This window comes from Leptinotarsa decemlineata, unplaced genomic scaffold, assembly GCF_025532065.1.
Source record: "Leptinotarsa decemlineata unplaced genomic scaffold, Ldec_3_MD MMD2_tig00005002_RagTag_RagTag, whole genome shotgun sequence".
Classification (NCBI taxonomy): Eukaryota; Metazoa; Arthropoda; class Insecta; order Coleoptera; family Chrysomelidae; genus Leptinotarsa; species Leptinotarsa decemlineata.
Window position 1 is genome coordinate 1,044,773 of NW_027412614.1, and position 27,741 is coordinate 1,072,513.

Sequence of the window (27,741 nt, forward strand, 5' to 3'; positions counted from 1 at the left end):
CAACAAAAATAAACATTTGAATTGGGTATAATGGGTGTCTGATAGGATATAAGCAGGGGTATTTCTGGTATTCTTCAATCAAAGTACTAACATGTGCAGACGACCAAACTATTTAAACAACAGATTAACTTATAGGAGATATATCAAATATATGAGTAATTTTATCTGTATTTTACATCATATTGTCTTTTGAAAACATCGATATTTATCACAGTTATAACCCTAAAAACTGATAGACATATGCTATGCACACGCGCTCCAACATAATCGGAATGAAAAATATTGAATGTTCAATTTTTCATATAGTTTCCGAATCAATATCCGTGTTTCTGTATAAAATGATACAGTGAAATCTGTTCACAGTTTCTCATTCACAAAATAGATGAAAAACTGAATCGGGTTATACGGAGTTAAAATGTGGTCAAATTTGGTTTTAAATGTGATATTTGTTAACAACTGGCCAGATAGTCTTTGCTGCTGGGGCCAAGAAGAAGATAGTTTTGAATTCTATATGACAGTCTGTCAAATTTTATTTTTTATCAAAATAATATGGTGGAATTCCACTCCTGTTGTTTCACCTGTAAATTATTCAGATGTGTTAGTGTGTAGTGTGAAAATAGAAAGCCTTACATATCATGTGCAACTTTGAATATTTTTAACTTTGTTTATAAAATGATTTCGTCATCTCTGACATGTGATGTTTGGAAAATACAAGGTTTGAAAACTGCTAACCTCACTAACAGTAAGTTATGCCTATTTTATTATTAATATCTTATTTTTATCTTATATAATAATTTGAAGCTATTCCTATGATTTCTAATTTGCTGCCTACATAAATAACATCATAGTTTTGAATTGAAGGGGTTATATTTTTAGGAGTGACTAATACACATCCATGTATAGAGTTTCAAATTGATTACTTCCTTCCTTTCTTTGAAAGATTGTCTCATCCCTTTTTTTGTATCAGATGGAGTAGTAGAAAGCCAAAAACATTCTTTCCCAAAAAATCATAGTTTTGTTCTTGACTGGTCAGCAAATACTACCATTCAAATAATATATACATGTATTCCAATAAAACTATATATTTGTGAAAATTCAAGTTGTTTTAAACTTATGTAAACGCAACCCATGAAGTAAGTATTGTGTATTTGAATATTTCATATTCAATGCTGCATAACTCTCCAACCTATCGGATTGCTAAGTGAAAACATTTGCAAATCCCAAGTTCAGTTAAAGTTAGCATTGTAACTAACATTACTGAAGTTTTGCCCTGTAAGGAGTGAATTTTGTTTACCTGTGACAATGTGGGTGCGCTAATTTGAAAACTGGTGAGTAAACTAGATCGATTTGATTATTTAATAGATTACACCCGCAATGCTTATGCTTATGAATTTCCAAGGATTCCAAATAAATGAGTTTTAAACCCTTTCTTGCATAGCGCAAATTTTTTTTTTGTTCAGATTCGGGAACTTGTGGTTGTATCCCAAGGAATGGTTTGAAAACGTCGAATCATTTTTACCTATTCTGAAGGACCTTTCATAGTCAGCATACCGTTTTGAGAAATTTCGACCACATTGTCCCACACAAACACTATTACACTCCGGACACTTGAGCTTATAAATTAGATTTCTCCTACTTGTGCACTTTATCTTTGGCATTGAAAAGAAATCAGATAACCTGGCGTGTGGTCTAAATGCCACTTCCACATTGTTTTTTATAAATAAACCCACAATTATCGCTGGTTTTTTTCAAAATATGTTACCCATTTCTTGATTTCTGGTTGCTTGATCTGGGGGTATATTAATCTGTAAGTGAATGTTTGGCTTTGTTCTATGAATAACTTCTGGATTGTGTCTGCTTTCAAATCATCATTATGGCCTATTTGTATAATTATTTTAATTTCCCTAGCTACAGTGTTAGCTGACAAAGGTTGTGAGAATGCTCTGTGCAACATTGAATTGTAGGCAGCTAATTTATGACTGTCTGGATGGAAAGAAATACTTGGGATGGTAATGTCTGCTCTGTTGCACAGAGCATTCTCACTACCTTTGTCTGCTCACAATCTAGCTTGGGAATTTAAAATGAATATACAGATGGGCCATAACAATGGTTTCAACGCAGACACAATCCTGAAGTTGTCAGAAAACAAAACCGTAAATTCACTTACAGATTAATATACCCCCAGATAAAGCAATCAGAAATCAAGAAGTGGACAAGTTGAAGAAATCTGGAGTTTATAAGCTCAAGTGTCCGGAGTGTAATAGTGTTTATGTGAGACAATGTGGTCGAAATTTTTCAAAACAATATGTTGAACATGAAAGGTCCTTCAGACTAGGTAACAATAATTTGACATTTTCAAACCATTCCTTGGGATGCAGAAATTTTGCACTATTCAAGGAAGGATTTGAAATCCTTGGAAATTCATAAGCATAAAGCTGGATTTATAGTTTAAGTAACGCAACATAAGACGTACCGTAACGTAATCGTTAACGCAAAAAAACAAATATTCGTTTCATAGATGACGCACCGCAACGCAAAACAGTAGCATCCGCATGCGCATTCACTCTGTCAAATCCTGTTGTGTGTCAAATACAGAGAGATTTGTTTTGAAAGTTTCAAAATGTTTGTCAATAATTATCTTTTTTTATCCACCTATTTATTATTATTGGCAAGTGCGCTGATTAAAAAAAAAAAAGGAAATTTAGGAAATTTAAAACAAAACCTTTAAATGTAGACAGAAGAATTCGCGGATTCTACACAACAACATTTTTGCCAATGAAAAATGATCCAGAACAATTTTTTAAATATACAAGAATGAGTGTTCCACTTTTTGAACGTTTGTTGGCACAAATTGTTCCAAAAATCCGGAAACGAACAATTTCTGACAGAATTACCCCAGAGGAAAAACTAGAGATTACCCTTCAGTAAGATATTGCCCCTAACCAAATTATTTTTAAAATTTCTATTGGATTTATCATAGAGGTGTGGGAAGGACTGAACCAATGTTATTAACAAATCATAATCTACTTCTAGAAATATTAATTTAGAAAAGAAGATATATTTCATACATTTTTAAAATCTACCCATGTCTATAATAATACAATATTCTCGACAGCAAAAACCGTAAAATATTTTAAATAATGAACAAACTAACCACAAAATCGAAAACTAACATCTGATACATGACTGTCAATTGTTGAAAACAGAAATTTCGTGCTCTGATTGGTTGTCCGTAAGGAATACTTCCGCAAGAGATGAAACATGACCATCTCTTACGTTACGGATACGTTGTTGCGTTTGCGGAGTAGCATTTATAAATGACAGCATGTTAATCTGAACCTTTATGTTTTTGCGGTACGGTGGGCGTTAGCGGTACGGTTGCGTTACTTAAACTATAAATCAGCCTTAAGCATTGCGAGTGCAACCTGTTAAATGATCAAATCACATTAGTTTACTCACCGGTTTTCAAATTAGCGCATCCACATTGTCACTGGTAAACAAAATTCAGGTACTCAATTAAGTTGAGTACCTGTTATTACCTACAGTGGTGTTATATAAGGGCTAATGTAATCAGTCATTTTCAGTTTATTTAATGTATAAGTTTGAAAATGTCTGTAAAGGACGAAATTTTAGTAACGTTACAAATAAAAGTAGTAAAAACATAGTAAGTTTCATTTCTTATTTTTCATGATTTAACCTCAACTATTTATTGTATCATAGTTAATTCATCAATTTATGAATAAGCTGTCTGAGAATCTCACTTTTTGACTAAAGGACTATCTTCATCTTTCTACTGAAAGCAACTATCTATTGTCCGTGTATGAAAGAGGAGAAACTTTTAGATTGCAAGTGTCAGGGCCGCAATGCAAAATTGAATGAGGTCTTCTGTGGAGGTTATTCTGGAATCTTTTAGTTTTGTCTTAGTTCCAGAGTCTTTTTTTTTCAGTCCCAAATACCTTTTGTTTCATTTCATGTATTTGGAATTTCACTGAGATGAATTTTCCAATAACGTAAAGGTTTTTCATGCCTTATTCTCCTGAAAATTATTTTACTTATTGCCAATTGGACATCTGCATCATTGATATAATTGAACCTCCAGTAATTAAATATTATACTGCTCTACTGCTCAGGATTGTCCAAAAGATTCTTGATTATTATAGAATTTTTCTTGTTCTCTTGGGAGACTGTCGAATTTAGTATGTGATTAGCCAATTATTGAAAATTTGTGAGATCCTTCTGAATTCTATGATAAAATTATCTGTAGCGAATCCTGACTCATTGAATTAATAACTTCATTTTAGTTTTGAAAATACGGACCCTATTTACTGTTTTTTTTTTTCATTTCAGACCAGAATTCAGTCTTGCACGGAAAGTTGTGTTTGCGACAATGAGAAGTGCTAGCATTCCAGATGTGTCTGCTAAGGATATGGATTATGGATAAATTTGATTGGAAATACCTGGGAACACTCGTTGAATGCAGCTTGCGGCAGTCAGTTACATACCCATAAGAATAGAGATTGTTTGGGGTACATTAACAAACAAACGGTAAGATTTCAACATTTTTCGTTCTGTAATTGTACAAAATGCTTTTTCATTACACCATTTTCTAACACGATAATTCAAAGGGAGATTACGAACCAATAATTATTTCTTAGCAACAGTTCTTTGGACTAGTAAAAAATTTTCGAGTTCAGATTAGAATTCTGCATATGAATCATCCTACTGTATATAAAATCACACATAATTGAAATTGAACCATCATCTCTTTGTTTTAACTCGAAATAAAATTGAGTAATTTCTCTGTTTTAAGATGTTTGGTTGTTTCCATGTGTTTGAACTTCATGAGTGTTACATGCTTCAGATTTTATAATGTATCAAGAAAAACAATATCTTTGCTGGTTTCATGTTCATAACCTCTCCTTTCATAAGTACTACTTTTAATTGTAATTAAATTATATCTCATTGTACTATGGAGTTCCTGAAGAAGAGCCAATAAAGTTCAGAAAACATGAACAGAATAGAGTCTCGAAAGCTTGAACAGAAAAAAGAGTTTTCATATTTTTTGTCTCCGACTTCAATATCTGCTTCAATCTTACCCTGTTTCTTAACTTAGCCAGTCAAGCTAACCTCTCCACATCACCTGTTATTATATAATATAAAAATATAGTCTTTTAATATTAAATTTCACAAAACGGATTTGAAGCTTTATATCTTCTATTAATCACCTGCGAGCGCTTTCGACAGCTGGTCGTACTTTCATCTTCTAGGCACTCCTCAAACTGTCGTCTGCCTCTTTATACAGTCAGAACGTCTCAACTCAGGTATTTCACGTAATTTAGGTAAATTTGCCTGTATTTGTACTGCATCAGGTATTATTCTTTGTGTTAGATCTTTTCTAGGAATGTGTATGGTTTTGTTTAATATTTTGAATGTGAGGTCTTGTTGTGTTTTGATTTGTACTTGTTCCTCAATAAGTGATTTATGACTGTTGAATTTATGGATGTTCAGTCATAAATCACTTATCAAGGAACAAGTACAAATCAAAACACAACAGTTTGAGGAGTGCCTAGAAGATGACAGTACGACCAGCTGTCGAAAGCGCTCGCAGGTGATTAATAGAAGATATAAAGCTTCGAATCCATTTTGTGAAATTTAATATTAAAATACTGAAAATAAAGGAAAATTAGTTGCATCATTAAAAAAAATATATAGTTGTATAAAAAAAAGGGTACTTACTAATGTGAGAATTGAATGTCATGTTCAAGACTACAGACTAACAGAAAAAAAAATGAATTTCAGTTGACAATGACAAAAACAATAGAAGTTATTATTTCAATCAAAGCGTAAAATTTTGTTGGGGTATTCTAGTAACACATTGTGTTGTTTTCGCTGGATAGTTTAACTATATAATATGTTATTTAAGCATTTCCATTCTGATTGAATTCTACCTATTTGGTGCTCTATATAATAACTATTTGAACCATATGATCATGTTCCGAAAACCTGAAATTTGTAATAAGTGAAGATTGGTCTACTCTGTCAAATGTTAGGAGGTGATACGAGGTCAAAAAATTATGTATTTATTCTTCAATTTCTATTTTGTTTCCTTCAAAGTCGTTCCCCCCGATATAATACAATTGTGTCATCATTGTTTCCGATCCTTGAAGCAGTTCTGATATATGCACTTTTTGCTATGTACTCGAGTTCTCTCAGAGATTCTGTTTTTACCGCCTTTTTTTGGCGGACCGCACATAAAATAACACTTATTGATAATTTACAAAACTTTATAATAAACATTAGAAAAAAAATATATAAAAAAGTAAAGATTTTACATACAATTTTCAATGCAAAATAAAAACAAACACTGTTTCTTCGATACAAACTGATAAATATCAACCGGAATTAATGAGGTAGGTTCACGTACGCAGCTTTGTAATCGTGCATCACTCAGTCTTGATCGTTGGTCATTTTGATTATTTTAATGTTTGAAAATAGTTCAAGAGTCGAGTGGATGAAGGAGGTAAGTAACAAAATGTTGAAATGGAGAAAAAATCAATTTGAATTTTCAAAAACCGTTTTTGTTTGTACTCGTTTAATGATTTTATCTTTTTGTTGAAACTTTGCCTGTTATTGGGCTATGATGAAACATTTTCTTCAACATTGGTAAAAATTTAGTAACATTTACAAAAAAAAACAAATTTGGAAAAAAAGTGCAGTTACTTACTTACCTCTTTTATCCATTAAGTATTTTTACACGAAACCGATCAGCTCTAATTGGAAAAGGGGGTATTCATAATAAAAGTTTTTTAGATTGACTTTATTAAAAGATTGGAAAAATTACATAGGTAGGTGAATGTCTTTAACTCTAACTGTACTAACTTAAAACTATTGATTAACAATATGCCATATCCTGTGGCAGATAATTAAAAAATGTAATCGCACTGTATACAGTACTTCTTCCATATAGAGATTTTTTATGTATCGGATATAAAAAATCATTCCTAAATCTTGTTCCATACTTATGTGTTTTATGATGCTTTTCAAAGTAGCTTGGTTGATTTACTAAAAATTTTAATGACTCAAAAATGTATATCGCTGGTACTGTTAATAATTTGTTCATTTTGAAGATTCCTCTACATGAGTCTTTGACCTTCATACCAAAAAGTATTCTGATTACCGTTTTTTGGCAGAGAAATACTCTGTTCAGCTCATGACTGGAGACCCAAATAATAATACCAAACCTTATTGCAGAGTAAAAATTAGCGTAGTAGACAGTCATCAGAACAACACTCAAGGTTTTTTTTTTGAGAATTCTCATAGCATATGTAGTTGAAGAGAGTTTTCTGCAGAGATTGTCAATTTGATTTACCCAACTTGAGGTGTCATCGATATATATACCCAAAAACTTCACAGAGGTGTTGCAGGTCATTCTAAAATCATTGAAACTGACGATCAACTTCTCAAAACCGCTCACTTTACTGATATTATTTTGTGTTGACAAAATTTTGAGAGCTGAATTTGCAAAATGGTTGTTAATATTATTAGCCATTTCTCCTGGTTTTTCAGTATCTATCTGATTACAATGCAGTGAACCCGTTTCTTCTTTAATTATCTTCCACATCATTTTGGTTTTGTTGTCTGATTGTGCAATTCTTTTCCTATAGTAATCTTTCTTGGCGTTTTCTAGTAGATTATTATAGTTGATCTTTAGTTCCTTGTAAATTTCTTTGTACTGATGATCAATGTGCGATATTGATTGATAGAAAACTAGTTTGTTTTTCATATGACTAATCTCTGGTGACATGAAATATTTACTTTTAGTCAACTTCTTTTTCTTACATGATTTGGGAAAATAGAGATTGAAATAGAAGTTGAAAGTATTACTGAAGGATGAGAATGCTTCATTTAGGTTTTCTGCGTTGTAAAGATTTGACCAATCCTCGAAAACTAATTTTTTACGAAATTCCAGAATTGATTCCAGATCATAGTATCGTTTCTGAATTCTGGAAGTGAGGTGAGTTTGATTCATTATATAACAGAGCAAGAGCTGCCCAGAATGATCAGAAATACCGGTTTGTATGACTATTCCTTTTTCAAATCCATCAAAATTTGTAATAATATTATCTAAGCATGAACTAGAATGAGAAGTTTTCCTTGTTGGTTCCGAAATAGTTATAGTAGCATTGTAGCTGGCCAGCAGATCTCTGAAATCTCTGCAAGCCTTCGTTTTTTGACATAAAAGATCCACATTGAAATCACCTGCAATAAAATATACACAGTGTTTTTCATATAAAATGTCCATTATATGTTGAAATTTAGATAAAAAAAAATTTATATCACCTAATGGTGATCTATATACACAGACTATGATAAATTTGGTGCCGCCTGCTATTTTGCAAGCTGCGCTGGAGCATTCAAAAGTAAAATCCTCTGAGAGGGCATTAATTTCACCAATGGGACTACCGGAGATCCTCTTCATCACATAAATTGCTGAACCTCCATGTTTGCGTTCCTCTCTGCAATGGCTCGATATAAGATTGAAATCATCAATAGTATAGTGTTTTAGTTTCTCCCATGTTTGCCAGTGCTCTGTTATGCATAGAATGGGGCAATTAGGATTTTCCATGACTTTTTGGAGCATATTCACACTGTTTCCTAAAGACTGTACGTTGTGGTGCATTGGAAAATTTTTCATATCATTTGGATCTTGTTTATTTGATTCTTTTCTAAAAAAGATTCTGCTTGGTTTGTGTTATTTGTTCGAGTTTCCACATTTTCAAGGAGATCTTCCTCTCCTAAAATCGAAGCTTTCAAATCCAATATTTTTTGGCCAGAAATTTGGATCATATAATTCCTCTTTCAAGCCTGGTGCTGCCAGGATTGGTTATTCCTTCTTACATTAAGTGTGTGTAGTTTTTTTGACTTCCACTTCATTTCCAGAATCCTGATTTTTGAAAATATGTGTTTCAATATATTCCTTGACATTTTCTTCCATTATGTTATCAGGAACTTTTGTAACAAATTTTTTTCTGTTCATCATTTACACCTTTAACACTTTCGCTGCGGAATTTTTAAAGCTTGCTGAACCTAGGTGCTAATTTTTTTTTCAATGTTCTTCTTTTATGTTCTTGTTGTAAATGTAAATTCACTATTTAGATCGACATATATCTAGCGCTTGTGAACTTCTCAAGCATGGCACGGATCCGTGTCATGAGCATATAGCAAAATTTTTCTTGCTTTTTGCTGACCGACACGGATCCGTGTCGGTCTTCTATTGTTTTTCCTTCTTGTAGGCGGTAAAAATGCAATCTACATTCCCATAAAAAAAAATCAACGAATTATTGTAAAACACAAATATATTGAACATAAAAACGTCAAACATAAAATACATTCATAAAAAATGCAAAGTAAACATGAAAAATATTTTTTCCCAAAATAAAAAGCATTATTTGACAAGTATATTACAAAACATTTTCCTGGACACAAGCCAGGCGCATCAGGACATTTCTCGCAGTGATATATAGTGCTTTTCCTAATCCTATTTTGCGAGCATACCCTACACCTCTTTCTCTTGGTTTCATTTTTAGTAGAAACTTCAGGAATTTTTTTTGGGTGATGAGAAACAAATGTTGTGTTTTTGAAATCCGGAGTGGCTTTTGTCTTCATTTTCAATAGCTCTTCTATAACCGCCAGCCTGAAATCATACAATGACATTTTTTGCTGTGAAGAATATTTTCCATGCAAATAATATCCATTCAATAGCATTAGCTGAATAATATGTAGAGCTAATTTCCTGTACCACCGAAGCGTCTTTCTTTCAAATGGGTAATACGAGGACATTTGATCCTGTCTATCCACACCTCCCATGAACCTGTTATATTCAAGAACAGGCAAAGGCTTTAGTCGTGCTCTATTTCTTTTATCTGTATGTTCAATCCTTTCATTTTCAAACTCTGTTGATATGTAAAGAACATCCCTCCTGTCTTTCCACTTTCCCACCAATATTTTCTTTGAATATTTGGATATAGTCTCGCCTTTTCCCAGTTTTGCTCTAACAACTTCCTTTGGATTATTTTTTCGATCGGCACGAAGTGTCCCAGTACAATAAGTCTGTTTTTGTAGTAAAGTTTCTGCTAAGTCACAACTGTTGTAAAAGTTGTCCAAGAAAAGGGAATGGCCACAATTCAGTTTACCTTCCATCAGATGCAACACAACATTTGCCGCATGTCCCTTTCCTCCTTTACTATCTAAAACACCAGTGTACACAGCTATGTTTAAAATGATGCCATTTGGTTCCGAAAGCATATAGAGCTTGATTCCATATTTATGTCACTTGTTTTTTATGTATTGCCTGAATAACAAGCGACCCCTCCATAAAACCATGGACTCATCTAGCGAAAGTTGTTTTCCTGGATAGTAAATTGTGGCCATTTTTTTATTGAAAAAATTTATAATGGGTGATACTTTATATAAGCGATCGTTTGTAGTTTCGCCCTCGGTAAGATTTTTTGAGAAATGCAAACATCGCAGAATTAGGAGGAACCTATCACGGCTCATATGACTCGAAAAACATTTAAAATTAAACAGTGGATGCACTTTCCAGTAGTCTTGAATTTTTTTTTAATTTTATCGTGCCTGTGTGCAATACCAGACCCAAAAATGAAAGTAATTCTTCCGTCGATAATGGTTTCCATCAAACAATTCTGGATTTTTCAGATATACCTGGCTGACAAAATACTTCTTCGGCATAAATATTGGTTTGTTCCACTATCAGGTTTAGGAAATCGTCGTCAAGCAAGAAACGAAAATAATCAATTGGTTTGTCACCCGGTAAGGGGACCAGAAGCTCATTTCTTTTCGTAAATGGAAAGTTCCACATCCCATTAGAATTTTCATCCCATAAAAAAGAAATATTATCAGCGTGAGCCACTGCATTATTTAATTCTTGGTTATTGTTCACGTTATTTCTCGTCAAATTTATCAAAGGTACATCATCTTCTGAAATCAAATTAATTGCCTTCAGAGTTCGAGTACAAAAAAACATAATGAATACACTTACCCGAGTCGGATGAGCTAAAACTCTCATCGTCATTGTCGTCGTTAGGAATGAAATCCGACGCGTCGTCAGAATCAAAGTCACTGAAAGATTCATACAATGCTGCCTGAAGCTCATCTTCAGTCAATTTACGAGGGTTTTTAACAGTCAATTTTCTTTTTTTAGACTCCGATGGCCCTGCCTCACTATCCGCCATTTTGTTCTGATATCAGTTGTTACAAAAATTCTATACGGAAACGGCGCAAAAAATACGAATTTCCTATGCATTGGCTATATGCTAACAAACTTACTACTGCTTTCAACCGGTGCTCGCGATACACTGCCAAGATGACTTCACAAACACAGACGACACGGATCCGTGTCACGAGCACGTGACTACAGGTGGGAGGTGACACGGATCCGGGTCATTAGCATTGAAAGTGTTAAAATTGATGTCCCCATCGCTTCTTCCATAATTGATCTTCCTGCGATTACTTTTCCTGATGACCTGTTGAAAACGTTCAGTGTCACATTAATTTCCTTCCTAAAGGTTAATTATAATAATAATAATAATAGAATTTATTCATCAATCAAAGGTTATACAAGGCATTATACATACACATACATAACACTTATCAGACTAGTTAAGAAAGAAAAGAAGGTAATCTACAAATAAGTTGTTAATCGCAAACAAACCAGAAAAATTGTACATACAATAGTCAGTCTTACAATTATGAGATATCACGAATTATAAAAGTCTTCAATATTATAAAATACTTTTTCAAGAAGAAAGTTTTTCAATTGCGATGAGACTCTGGGTTCGATGAGTTTGATATAGACGTGTAACCACTATTGATTTATTTATCAATCAGAACATACATTAAAATATATACAAGTGTTAGATAGCTGCGATACAACATTAATTTCGCAATCGCTATCGTCAAATTCACAGTCAATAAACACACTGCCTTGTCGGCTGACCATGCCAGACTGACTGTCCAAAACAATTCGTCTCTTAACTCCGCGCGCCCCTCCACCGACACTTCACTAACAACCCGTTGGCGGTAAAACTGAATCACTACATCACCCCCCTACTTAAATTAGGTGTACAAGTAACGGCAATTTAAGTACTGGAAGTAGACACAACCTTCTACAAAGCTCCCTTACTCAATTCTCTAAGGTAGCCAAAATGATAATGAAAAGAAAAATAAACACTGACAACTAAATAAAATAGAACTTCTAATTCCTCAACGATAACCACAGTTACTGTAATTTATTAATCTCATTATAGGGTTTCAAATTAATAACATTTTGATTAGAGAGTTCCCTCCCCTGGACATCACCAATGATGTATAAATTTGGGCCTGCCTGCCGGACAACCACAAACGGTCCTTCGAAAGCCCATACAAACTTTTTGATAACACGATCGTTTGCTGAGGACTGTGGGTGCGACCGAACAAGAACCCTATCGCCGACCTTGAAGGAAACAGGTTGAAACTTAGCGCTATGTATATCTGCCCGTTTTTGTGCTTTTGATCGTAACCGTTTAGAGGCCAATACCCAAGCCTGTTCCAAACCCATTGAAGTTTTATCGACCGAAGGAAATTGCACGATTTTCTCAAACGGGTTAGTAGACTCCTTACCGAACTGAAGAAACAGAGCCGTATATCCTGTGCTATCGTTAATAACGTTGTTCAAGCATGTTTCTACCCACGGAAGCAACATGGCCCACATTGTATGTTTCTCAGCGCAATAAGCCCTTAATAAACGACCAATTTCTCGGTTGTATCTTTCCGTCATATTCCCCTGTGGATAATAGACAGAAATCAACTTATGCCGGATTCCAACCTCCTTTAACTTTTTTCCCCACAGCTTGGAAGTAAACTGCGTTCCATCATCGCTCAAAAAACACTGTGGTTTTTGAACTTCTCCAATGTAATTATTCAAAATTTTATTCAAAATGGTTCTAGAAGACGCCCTTTTTAGCGCGTATAACTTGATATATTTACTGAAGGCATCTACTAATACTAGCAAATGTTGTACCCCGCCACGACTCGGTGGAAGAGGCCCCATCAAATCGATACATACTAAGTCGCCTGGTTTTTCTACTATAACAGCATGTCCCGGCAACCACCTGTCGAACATGCTTTTGCATTTTTGGCCAGCAAAAATAATTTCTTAGGCTACTATAAGTTTTCGCATTCCCAAAGTGGCCTATACTCTCGTGTTGTTGTATAATTAAATCTACTATCTGAGCCCGAGGAACACATAACTGAAACCCACTGTATCCTAGACTTCCCTTTCGAAACAATAGTCCTTCATGCATTAAATACCATTTATAAATCTTCTGTTCCTTCACTCCGAGAGCCCTTTTATCGCACTTTGCCTTTTCTAATATTTCAATCTTATTTCTGATCCATTCTTCCCGCATTTGGTCCTCGCGCAAATTAACAAAATGTTTTTCAATCCTAGAATAATCGGTATTCAAACGAGCAAAGAAAATATGTACATGGCCTCCGTCATTGATCGGTTCCGAGATAATATATCCGCTGTAAGGTTATCCACTCCCTTACAATGACGAATTTCAAAGTCGAATTCCTGAATGAATAGAATCCACCTAGTTAAGCGTGCGCTACGGAATTGACTTGTTAACAAAAACTCCAATGATTTGTGATCACTTATTATTACTAGTGACCTTCCCAAAACTAATTGACGCCACTGTTTCACGCGCCCCTCCACCGACACTTCACTAACAACCCGTTGGCGGTAAAACTGAATCACTACACAATTTATTTTTGAATATAATGTCATTCAGATTCACATCTATCAAATCTCTTATTTTATTGAAACACTTGATACCAATATGCTTTGGTGAATTTTCACAGACTGATAACTTTGAATAGGGTTGTCGAAGTTTTTCTTTATTCCTAGTATTATACATATGAGTGTCTTCATTCCTCATTAGTTCTTTTTGGTTACGTTTTATGTACATAATCAGTTCAAGAATATATAAACATGGAAGGGTTAGTATTTGGAGATTCTTGAATAAAGATTTACATGTTGTGGTTGGATGAGCATGACAAATCGTTCTTATTATCCTTTCAAAGTGACAAGACGACCCCCAGAAGATCACACCATATTGTAGAGTAGACTGTACCATCCCAAAATAACATAGTCTCAAGATGTCTGCTGATACAGTATCTCGCAGATTTTTTATCATATAGCATGTAATGCTTAGTTTCGAACATACAGTACTTATGTGTGCTTCCCATGTTAGCTTACTATCCAAAGTAACACCTAAAAACTTGATGGTTTCCATGGATTGTATAGATTTACCAGATAAGGTTGAGTATAGGTCATAATTTGGATTCATGTTTTTTGGCAAGAACCGGACATAATTGATTTTTTTTTATTCAGGCTAAGGCCTATCTCAAAGCTATACCTTTCTATTTCATTAGATGCTTTGTTACTTAAATTTGTTAATTGATCAATGTTATTGTGTGACATCAGAATATTAGTGTCATCGGCATATAATATCATTTGATTTGCGAATTTACAGGTGTCTTCAATGTCACTCAGAAAAGCTACAAACAATAGTGGTCCTAGGATTGAACCCTGTGGAACCCCTGAATTTATTACTCTTGAATCTGACTTCACACCATTCACAACTGTCGTCTGGGTTCTGTTTGTTAAGTATGATGTTACCCATTGAAGCGGAACACCCCTGACTCCTAACCCTTCCAATTTCATGATTAACAAATGATGATCAATGGTATTGAAAGCCCGACTGAAGTCATAGAACAGTCCTAGAACATTATTTCTATCATTCATTGCACTGTAGATAAACTCTAGGCAATCAGAAATTGCCGAGCTGGTTGATTTGTGCTTACGGAAACCATTCTGATTTGCTGGGATGAGCTCAAAATATTCCAAGTACTTGGTCAATCTATCACAATAGGATGCTTCGAATAGTTTAGCGATTTGACTCAGAGCCCTTATTTTTAAATACAGGTATACATTTTGATTCCTTAACATCTGGAAATGTTCCAGATGTGAAAGATTCATTTATTAAATATGATATGATATCTGCTACAAGAGTACAGACAGATTTGAGAATTTTCCCATTTATGTCATCTATGCCAGCAGACTGTTTAGCTGTTGTCTTATTTATAATGGATGTTACTTCTATGGGTGTCACTGGTGTTAGAAAAAAACTTTTGTGGAATCTGTTGATTTTTTTATCACCATTATTGGATTTGTTGAAATTGTGAGAAGGGTCTATAAAAAAGTCATTGATAAAGTTACTTTTTATCATTGGATCAGTAATTGTCTGTTCTTCATTATCAACAATATTGACCTTATTTATCTGCTTGCTACAATTTTCCTCATTAATAATTTTCCAGCTCTCTCTCATGATATTAGGTGAATTGAAAAGTCTGTCATCATTTTTTTGTTTTTTGAAATGTTTTACTCGGCATTTATACTCTTTTTTAAACTGAATATATGCTGCAATGTAGTTCTTGTCTTGTGTTTGGTTTTTTACCCTTTCAATTTCACAAAGTTGAGCATGCATTTCCTTGATTTCAGGGGAATACCATTTTTTTGTGTTATTTTTCAATTTAGTTTTAGTTACGGGAAATGAAATGTTATAGTAGTAAATGAATGTTTTATAGAATATGGAAAACTTATCTTGAAAAGTATTAGCTGAGTATATTTCATTCCAGTTTTCAGTGGATATATGTTGTTGAAATGTGCTAATATTAGAGTCATTGAATATTCTTTCATAGATAGACTCTGTTTTGATTTCCTCATTCACTGCAATATTAAGAGTACAAAGCTGATATGTATGATCGGATAAAAAAGAGTGTAACACCCGTACATGACTTATTTCTGTATTCGAGAAGATATTGTCAATGCAAGTTGCAGAATGGCTAGTTATCCTTCTAGGCTCATTGATGTAATATTTTATGTTATACTCTTGTAGCAGATTCATCAATAACATTTTATTCACACTGTATTCGAGAAAGTTAATATTTATGTCACCACAGATAATAAAAGTATCCTCTTTGTTATATATTTCATAGAGTAATTGTTCTATCTTGGTAATGAAGGTACCAAATTCACTATCTGGAGTTCTGTATATGCTAATAATATATATGAGATTATTTCTATTTAGAAATTTGATATGTGTTAAACACGTTTCAAAGCTCTTCTCTACACTACCTTTATAAGTGATTGGTTCAAGGTTTACTTCTTCATTAGCAAATATACATACTCCCCCTCTTCGATGTTGTGTCCTAGCAAAATATGAGATGAGTTTGTAGTTTTTAATCACAGTTGTCTTCAGTTCATCTTCTGTGAGCCAGTGTTCATCGATACAAGCGCTTTTCACATTATGTGTTGTCAGTAGTACGTTAAGGTCATCACATTTTCCTGAAAGTCCCTGTATGTTGAAATGAATCATATTGAATGCATCATCACAGTTCAGTGGTGGTTGGGGGTATGATGATCTTGTTGTTGTATTTCTAAAAAAGACCTCGGTTGGTTTGTCTGTGCCTCCTCTTCTTTTGGTTGCCCATCTAGAAAGTGTTGCCCATCTTGAAATTGAATCTACTATAAATTATATTTCTGGGCCAAAAGTCAGGTGCGTAGATAAGTTCTTTTAGATGAGGATCTACTCCAATCATAAAAGACTGGTTATCCTTCCGTATGTTTTTTGTTTCTAGTTTTTTGACGTGCACATTTTCTGTCTTCGTTTTATCTTTAATATATTTCTCTATGTTATCCTCCTTAATGGTGTCTGGTACCCGTGATACAAATAGCCATATCTTTTTGCTTTTATTTTCGTGTTTCCCATAAAAATGTTCATTTCCATTACCACTTCCAATGTTATGTCCTCTTCTCCTTCTTGTTACTACTTGGTGATCATCCTGTGTTTCTTCATCATTTTTTGTCAACATTATGATTTCGTTCATTTTTTGTTCTGTTTGAATTTGTAGTATTTTTGGTGCAATCTGATTCACTTTGGAGAAATGAATCACCCTGTAATTGGACATTCTCCGATTTCTGGCTGTTTATTACCTTTGACTCATTTATAAGGTTTTGCTTGGTATGTTTGGTTTTTTCAGCCTCAACTTTTTCTGATAGGCCTTTTTTTGTGCTATTTGCCTGCCGTTTTTTTGTTCAGATTGAGTTTTGTGAGGATAATTATAGCTATATTGTGACAAAATATTTTCTAGGAATGCGATTTTGTCATTCAATAATGAGATAACTATCTCTTTGTCCTTAATAATTGTTTCCTTATTCTGGATTACGTCTCTCAGAAGTTTATTTTCTTCTTTTAGGAATATTTCCTCAGTGTAGACTAGGTCACTTTGCTTTCTTTCTTTACCCTGGTTTTGATTTCCCACCACATGCTTACAATCACTTTTTTTAGACTCATTAGCCTGCCTGAGACATGCAGGATGAAAAGTGTCTTCACATTTGATACACAATGCTTTGTTCACAACTTTTTTCTGACAATGTTTACATATAAATTCATTGTTTTCTTTAGAGTTTAATGATAGTGGACTTGCACCTGCCGCCATTTTATATACATGATATTGGACATGATACTCCTTTGGGCCTTTTCAAGATGAATAGTTTCGTGTAATCTGTTCTTGGGTCTCGTTTCATAATTAGTGCCACCCTGTATGATGCTGGGTTGGGTTTCAATGTTAGTGCTATCCTGTATCTTGTTTGCAATTTATGAACTTTTTTCCAGAGTTTCTTCTTTACCTGCAAAAACAGATTTTTTGTGCTCCTGACTTGTTGAAAGACATGGCTATTTATTGATGAATGTCTTTCTTCTAAAAATGTTATTTTCTGAATTATTTTTTCTTTGTCGGCAATAATGATGTCTTTGTCTGTCAGAATTTGCCTGAGTAATTTGTTTTCTTGTCTCAAGTATTCTTCCTCGGATGTCCTCAGTTTGCATGTCATGTACATGCTTGCATTCTGATTTTTTTTATCGCTAGACTGCTCTAGACATTTCGGATGAAAATATTCACTGCATTTTGTACACTTCACTTTATTCACCACTTTTTTCGAACAATGTTTACATGTAAAATTTTCATTTTCTTTGGGAGCAATTGTATGATTGTTTGCTCTACCCGCCATCTTGGTATATTTACCAGCTGACCTTACTGTTTTTACTCAACACAGAATTATATGAATAGTACTTACACTTAATGATTTATTCACTTAATATTACTTTTTATATATATATATATGTTACTATGTGATGTTCTGTAGCATTAATATTTTATTATAGCTAGCAGTTGAGTTTTATTTCAAATGATAAATAATATTTGTATATTATCTTTTAACTTTGTACTCAGTACAGAGTGCATCTGCTCTCTTTTTAACCTGTCATAAATGTATTGTACGCATACGTGATTAAATAAATTCTGTATGTCTGTCTATCTGTCTGTCATCCGCAGCTTTTGTTATTTTGTTTGCTTTTCTGACATGCTGTTATGGTTTAAACAGTTGAAAGTTGAAAAAATTTGTTGGTTAACATAATTTTGAATCTTTGGTTGAACAAGTCACCTGCAAGTGAGTAACTCGTCACAAAAAATTGTTTCGGTTTATTATGCACCATTTTATTATGAGTAATTTTATAACAATATATTGATGGGAGGAAGTCGATAAAATAAAATCAATTTTAGAAAAGCTTGGCGGGCCGCTTGTTGCTCATTACTGCGATACAGCATTTACGCAGGTTAATACATTCATATGTGTTTATAAATTGATGAGTTAAAATTCCTTGTGAACAAAATACACCTACAAATATTCACAAACATACTTGACATATATAAAATAAAATACAATTATACACATATATACCCACCGATCTAAGATGTGTTAGCGGGAATCTCATGAGTAAGATCAGTTTGTTTCATTCAACAAATTAAGAGCTGCGGGAAAAAATGAAACTGCGAAACTCTGAAGTGGAGTAAAAACAGTAAGTTGGTAAAAAATGTTTCATTCTACTCTTGAACAGATTCTGGTGAAAATCTTTGAAGTAATCTGGAAGTTTGTTGCAAATGTCAAGGTCAAGCGAATTTTTCCTTCCTTATATCATTGACGTCTAAAGATTTCCAGATCTTGTTGGATAATTATGGTGGTCTGAATTTTTGGTTAATGAATCTTGTTATCTTGTTATGAATTTCTATTAAGGAATCATAAATGTGAACCCATAGAACAGTCATAATTTCTAGTTTTGCACGAATTCCGCATATCCGCTCTTGTTAAAATACTTATGGCTTTATTTTTGTAGAATACAGCTTTAGCGGAATGGGACGATGCCCCCTATAAAATTATCAAATAGCATATATGCGAATGAAACGGTGAAAAATGAGCAATTTAGCTGTGAAGCTTAATATTTGTTCCAGTTTTCGAAGCATGAAGATTATACTTGATCATTTTTTACATAAATAATGTATGTGAGTGACCCAAGACAAAATGATTTCACTGATAAACCCTGTGCGACTTCTGTATGTGAAGAGATGATTATAGATTGTGTCTTGGCTTGATTCAGATTTTATTCGCTCTAAACCATTTGTTAGCCTGCAAAATTTGAACTTTCTTGGATAGACCTCGTACATGTTGTTTTCATATGGCTTTAGATTTGAATAAACTTCAATATCCACAATGAATACAAAGACAAGTTTTAGGGTGTCAAAATAAAGGTTTATACAAGTTTATAGCTGACTATCTTCAATTCTAGGATATTTGCCCTATTTTGACTAATATGACTGGATTATTTTATTAAATGTAAGATCTACTTAGAGTTATTGTAAAAAAATTGTGATTGTTTTCACCTATTTTACATATTGTATATTTTACTTAATTTTGATGGTGCCATGTGTATACTACGAAATGAACTTGCAACATTCATGTTCTCTCTCGCATTTGCTATTTGATTCCAATTTGGATTTGATCGAAATGACAAAGTTTTCAAAAAAAAAATACAGGAAATCTTGCAATACTTGATTCAATCAAATGAATTAATTTTCTTCCAAAAGATTTGAAAACATTGATTATTGAAAATCAAAATGAAATAATAAAATTATTCTGAAAACGCATAATTCATCAGTTATTGGCCTAACTTATGGCCAACAAATCCTTGATAGACTGGTCTTTAATATTATACCAATTGTATTGAATGATATTTTTCTTGTTGGTGTTTTTGAAATCGATAGTGGTGTTTTTGGAATATTGATTTCTTTTAATACTCTTGACAACCATTAAAAATGTTACATTTAATGACAGTTGTAACAAACTAACCTCTTCTATGAAGGGATTTAATACTCTGAAGCAATTTCAGAACAACTTGAAAAACTATCTCATCGGAAAAGCATTTTACTCGGTAGAAGAATTTATTGAATCAGTACCCAGGCATTTATGACTACAGGCTCTTATTTTTTAGCTTCTCAATTTTAATATTTAACGTTTTTGTAATCATCGTGTTCAATTGTATTTTACCGGTATCTGATCATTGTATAGTCATAATCTGTACTCTACAGACTTGACTTGCCTTCATAATGGGAAATGTTCCTCAATTTGGGTTATTACAGCAAATGCAAGTTTGAACAAAATAAAGTTGAGTTTAATTCATGAGCTTTTCAAATTCACTTGGAAAAGTATTCAAATTGATGTTTCAAATGTTGGGTTTTAATTTTTAAAGGGATTTGTTTCTAATTGGCAACTATTAGCAACAGCGCCTACATCAAGTTGAAAAATTTATACATACCTAGATATTCTACTTTAAAAAAGGAAAATTATCTTTATAAATCAACAATTAAGGCAAAATATAAATTATAGTTCAATACCAACTTCACAAGCCACATTAACAGTTGTTTTGCTATTTATTTATATAGAGGAAGATAGGTTAGGTGCACAAAATGTCATATGTCACAGAATGTCTCGGAACTCGGAACATAAGTAAACAGAACAGCACGCCTTTGAAATATGTCATCTTTGTTTGTCTCATACAGGTAACAGATTCATTGTCCTTTATTAGCTATAACCGATGTTGCCAAATGGTGAAATAGGAACGAATCCTTTAAATGTTGAATGCATTATTTCATTCCTCTTTTTTTAAGTATTTAAATAATTTTTTGAAGAAAAAGGTTGAAATGATAACTTTAAAATGCGTTGTTTTAGAGCTCTTTTATGAATATTATTTGATTTTCGTCAGGAGGAACATTCCCCATTGTATGACATCAAAGGCTCATCTTTCCCGAAGCATCGATACATTCAGGAGGGTGCGCCACCAATACCAACCAACGACCACTCCCCACACCGCGGGGTAAGTGATCTTTGGGACCGAGAATCATGTGCCCTAAGTCAAGGGGCACATGCTTTAGTGCGGCAAGATGGTATGATCTTGAAATTCGTCAGCAGAGAGGGCATCATTGCACTATCGACTCCAATAATCAGAACAAACATCTCAATTTGTGGAGTTCGAAGAGAAAATCTCGTGCTCGAGATGAACTACATTAGGCTTATTACCTTGCATGAACCTGTGGGTAGGTAACAAATATTTTCAATGAATTTGGACTTTGCGTTCTTACAAAGGATTCAATATCCCCCGGAGCGTAGGGCAACACCGGTGTCTCGTCAATACCGTAAGAGTGCCGTAGATGGTAATATAGCCCTCTTAGGGCCGCGTTATGTCGATGAATATACGCCGAGACCGCATATGCTGGACATGCTGATAGCAAGTGCATTAAGGTCTCAGACGCCTCGCGACAGGACCTGCACCTTGTGTCAGGAATCTCTATCTCTATACCCATAACGCGACCGCGGTAGACTAAGGTGTTAAATACACCATCCTGTCAGTCCATGATGAACCTTCAATTTTCCACTTCAGCCCAGGTGCTTTGATAAACCTCAGTTTTCAATTTTGAAGGGATAACCCATGTATTTGCTTATTCTTGAGTAGCTTCAATTGAGGCTTCGCTCTGTCAGTGGTAATGATGTACTCTTATTTGTCAATTACTTTTGAACAAACGTATACCAGTTTCAAAATAGCTAGATTGATACTGGCATTCATTTTGATCAATTTAGTGAATCTATTTTCCCATACTTATTTGAGATATGATGTGATGCGTCACAATAATAATTTATAATTTCCACAGAAAATTATTGAACATAGTAGTGAAAATAATAGTAGCATGTATGTTTAGTTTAACTGTATTGACTGAAATTGGCGTCTAAGGCCTTATATATTTTTTTCAGAGTCCTGCTCTATGAAAAAGACAGCTGAAACGCTACCAAAGCCATCTTAAGTGCAAGAGTCAACCTGGAAAGCTGAAAAGAAAAAAAATGAAGTTTGTGAAATATTGTGGAATAGTATAGTGTCTTCTCAATTTATCATCAAATAATTTTGGTTGAATGATCTTTCATCAGTTGATATTATGTAATATACATGCATTTTCAATCATGTTTCATAAAAACCATAACCATAAAAACAACAAAAACCAAACAGGGCTTAAATTAGCTTTTAATGTTTTCATTCACAAAATTATTTCAATACATTATGTTCACATTTTGAAGGAGGTAATATAGCTGGGAAGTGTTTTGATTTTCATTTCACCAGCTCAGCATTGGAGAAAAACACTTTCTCACAGGTGTATTGGAGGAAACAGGAAATTTGTTTTATTGTTACAGGAATATTGTTTTATTGTTGTAGTTTATTCTCTTTCAGGAAAACCATACATACACAGGAAATTTGTTTTATTGTTACAGGAATATTGTTTTATTGTTGTAGTTTATTCTCTTTCAGGAAAACCATACACTTGAACAAATTTTGTCATAATGGTGCTTTCTTTTTTGAATGTTTATAAAGCATACTTGAGGAAACAGTAAGTGATGTCACTTGTCCTGCTTTCAGAGTTGATTTTCATTATCTCTTGGTGATGGCAAATTTTCGAAAATGAGTTGCATGTAGTTGAATACTCCAACATTGCAGAAGTTTTTCTATGAATAACTACTCCAAGGGGGACAATATATGGAAGTCTGAGCTTCAATTGTTTGTTGAAGTGGGATTTCAATTATTTCTTACTTCAGTATCTTCTTCAAAATTTACTATGTAGTTAGGACTGGATGTCAATGTCAAGCTTAGTCACCTCGCCGGAGATGTTGCTCTCTGTCGGGGAAATTATCAAGGTATTGGAAGTTTTGAAATCGATTTATAATTGTTCCTCTTTGGTGCGATCTTCGAAATAGTTCGGTTACAGGAAAAAAATCTGATGGATGAAATTCTTTCATTATTTTTTTAATGCATTGGTTGCATTATTTTCTTGCTGTATGTTCTGTTGTTTTGATTCACAAAAAGTTTTGCTTGCATGACTTCTTTATATTCCCAGAATTTTGGTTAAAGGGGCTTTCTTTCTTTCTTGAATGTTTATGCAGAGTTGATTTTCATCATCTCTTGAACCTCACTTTGCAGTTACTTTGGATTATATTCAGTAATCTCTAATTAATCCCTGAAGCTATTCTATTAATAGTTGAGCAATTTATGTTCCTGACATAGTTTGGAGATGAAAATGTTCATATTTTTTACAATCAAATAATTTTGGTTGAATTATCTTTTATTACTTGTTATTATGTAATTTAGATGCATTTTCAACCATGTTACAGAAAAACCATAACCAGTTTATGTGAATATCCTTACCTGATTACGATAACGACCCTTATGTTGATGTTTATAAAGATGTAGCGGATATGGTAAATTTTTTTTACAATGGAATAATTTTGGTTAAATGATCTTTTATTAGTTGATATTATGTATTAAACATACAAACATCCATTTTCAACCCTGTTCAATAGAAACCAAAACAACAAAAATGACAAAAACCGATCAAGGCTAAGATTAACTGATGTTTTTATTCACACATTTTTTTTCTCTATATTTTATGTTCACATTTTGAAGAAGGTAATATAGCTGGAAAGTGTTTTGATTTTCATTTTACCAGCTCAGCATTTGAAAAAAATACTTTCTTACAGGTGTATTGGAGGAAACAGGAATATGTCTTTTATTGTTACAGGAATATTGTTTTATTGTTTTTTTTCTGTTTCAGGAAAACTTTCTTGTTGAACAATTTTGGTCAATGGTGCTTTCTTTTTTGAATGTTTATGCAGAGTTGATTTTCATTACCTCTTGATCATAGCAAATTTTCAAAAATGAGTTACCCGTAGTTTAATTCTCCGACATTTTTTAAGTTACTTCAGTATCTCCTCTAATATTTATCATGTAGTTAGGACTAGATGTCAGAAATTATTTTTAATATTTCATGTTCACATTTTTACGAAGGTAATATAGCTGGGAAGCGTTTTGATTTTCATTACCGGTCCAACTTTGGAGGAAAATTTGTTCTTGCAGTTGTATTCGAGGAAACAGGAATATTTGTTTTATTTAGACAGGAATACTGTTTCACTGTTACTGTTTTTTATTCTTTTTCAGGAAAACATCAAACTTGAACAATGTTGGTCAATTGTGCTTTCTATCTTGAATATTTATGCAGAGTTGATTTTCATTCTATTTTGATTATAGGAAATTTTCGAAAATGAGTTGCATTGTTATATAAGTTTTTCTATGAGAAAATATATTTGGAATTCAGCTTCAATTATTTTGTTTAACTGGGATTCATACTTCGTTACTCAATTTCTACTCCAATATCTACCATGTATCAATTGTATCAATGCAAATCTGTATATTGGCCATCTGTTTTTCCAATTCATCAGGATTAGATGAATACACTCCCATTTTATAATTTGCCGCCTCTTCTTATCGACGGTCTCAAATCAATAACTCGTATGTCTTAACCCATTAAGGCCCAGAACTATTTTTTTCCAAAATTGGTTATTCTGATAACTTTTTCAGTTCAAGGAACGTCAGAAATGACTCAGAAAAATACTTTAAAAAATTCTATCTTTTTGGTTTTTGAGTTTTGAGGTGGGTCGTTGATGACCCCTTGGGACTTAGGAGTGCAATAAATGTACACTTCAGATATAAGGTGGTTTATTGACTTTATATTATTTGAAATTAACTATGATACGTTTGAAAGCATTTATCATGTAGCGGAACTTTACAAGCATCACAAGACTTGTTGGTCTTATTTTTGCATACCATACATCGGAGTCTTCTTTGTCCAGTTAAGATTATGTGTCGTCCGCTTGCAATTTTTGGGTTGTTTGCCCTCTTTGGTCCTGGACATGTGCTTCGTTTTTCGTATTTCAGTAAGAGTGCTTGTGTAACTGTACGACAGAAAGTAAGATTGTCTTCACTGTATCCATACTCACGCGCTAAAAGCCATGCATTTGTGACACATACATCGAACATTCAAAAAATTAGCTGAATGTACCACTTTTTGCCTCTAAATACAATTCGGTAATTTGAGACGTGATTATCCAGCTGATCCACTCCCCCCATGAAAGTATTATACCTATTTACAACGTAAGTCTGTGATATGTTGACTTTAGATCTTTCTTTTGCCGAATATCTTTTACATTTGGCCACTGGTTCTAACCCATACTCATTAGACATAAGTGTGACAATATTGTTATCCTTCCAGCGAACACCAACCACATTATTATGGTTATCAAGTGCAGAACACATGGAGCCTCTATCAAGCTTCTTCATTGTGGCAGTTTCTATCAGTTTGCATTTGCCAGTTCTGTTTTCTCTAGTGGTACCTGTTGCTCCTATACCTTTTTGACCCAACAATGTGATAAGTTTTGCAAAAGTGAAAAAATTGACAAAATAAAGGGAGAAGTTTTGAGATTTTTTCAGTATTTCTGCAAAATGAAATACTACTAATACTCCCAGTCCCATATCTTTGTCGATATCCATGTTCTTATCTTTGCCTTGATACACTTGAAACTGTACACAGTATCCTTACTTTAGTACTGCAACCCATGCCTTATATCCAAAACGGATAGGTTTACCTCTTATGTATTGTTTACATCCATGCCTTCCATAGTAAGGAATCATGGATTCATCGATGGATATGTTGCTTTCAACAGGTGCATATCGCAAAAAGTTATTATTTAGTGCATCAGTAAGATATCTTACTTTGGCAAACTTATCGTTTTGAGGCAAGTTATCGTTATCTGCTGCATGAAAATTAGAAGATATTTCAAAAAAACGATTTCTGCGCATAGACTTGGCCACCAGAGGATTACGAACATCTTCGTTTGTTTCCCAATACATTGTTCTTCGTGGTAATAGAGCATATCCACTCAAAAGGAGAATTCCTATGTAGGTGTACATATCGCCAACATCCAACTGAAATCCTGCTTTATTTCTTTTCGCAGCATACAAGCATGAAAATCTTACTAAATTTTCAATAATTTCTGGGGTCAAAAATAGTTCAAAAAAATCTAAAGGATCACTCTCCCTGGAAACAGTTAGGGGCTGACAAAATTTAATATCAGTATTGGTTTCATTTTTCTGGAAATTACCTGGTGCTTGCGATTTGAAATCTGCAATTTTTGGCAATGTTTGTGAAAATATGAAGTTTCCAATATTGTAATAAATGACCGTCGGGTCTGAATTGGCGATCCCTATATAAGTACTACTATGAATATATAATAATCATCTCAGTGTTTACTCGCACCAGAAAAATTCACCCCCCTGTATATGGGATCGTTCAGCCAAAGGTATTTATTTTCTTAATTTAGTTTGGTAGCGTGAGAGTTGCTGCCACCAGATCAGAAAAAGTTTGAAATCCGTCCTGATCACACGGATTGAGAATTAGTAGGCAACTTGGTCAACAGTTGACTTTTTCCTACCTTCTAATCTTCGTGGAGGAATGGCTTGGTTATGCCACCAATTATATCCTCAGAGACTGGATTCGGCCACGGCTTAAATGCGTGGTCTTCTAGGGGTTTGAGGGAATGAAATAATATTAGCAAAGTTTTCACAAACCAACTTTATTGATGAGTAAAGTTGGCAGAATAATCGGATTAACAATAGAAAAAAATTAAATGAACAAAAATTAATACTGAACGTTATTTACACTATATAAAAGAAAAAGAAATTAATAATTATAACCATGAGCAAACTATGGGTAAACTACTAAAACAAACTGACAGGAGTATTCCTTTGAAAATTGAGGTAACTTCACTCAGGGCATAGATATGCCTTGCCTGAATTCTACTAGCTATGCTATAAAACCAACTAAAATACAACTCTGAGAAGTTCTCAAGAGACCCACTTAATCGCTCCTCTCTGTATAACGTAGGAAATTACTATGACCTATAATAACCTAATAAAATGAAAAGGGAACCCGATTCGTAGCTATATTATTATGGTAAATGTTCATTAATACTCTAGGTGCCAAGTCGAAAATATAATCCACATACGCATGCAATAACATCTACACTATATATCAGAATTGTTTAAAATACGCTCACCAAAATTATCGTAGACGGACTCCCCTGAAAACTCCAACAAAAGCCACTATTTCCCCAAATACTCTTACCAGGAACTCGAAAAAAATCTCTAAATCACTAAATTGAATAAACCCGCGAGTACTACCATAACCCAATTAGTGTCACTTCTCTAAACAGTGACTTGAAATATTTCAATATTTCAATTCACTCAAAATTTCCTCTAGAATTTCCAGCTACCGTAGGAAATTCAACTGGATTCA

General features: G+C 33.6%; 1 long non-coding RNA gene across 1 annotated transcript; it reads left to right on the plus strand.

The window, feature by feature from the left end:
- The first annotated feature begins 533 nt into the window (after positions 1 to 533).
- Positions 534 to 27,546, plus strand: LOC141484201 (uncharacterized). Its single transcript, XR_012466525.1, has 3 exons — positions 534 to 742; positions 4,348 to 4,545; positions 22,322 to 27,546. It is a non-coding gene; the product is annotated as an uncharacterized lncRNA (long non-coding RNA).
- Positions 27,547 to 27,741: the final 195 nt, after the last annotated feature.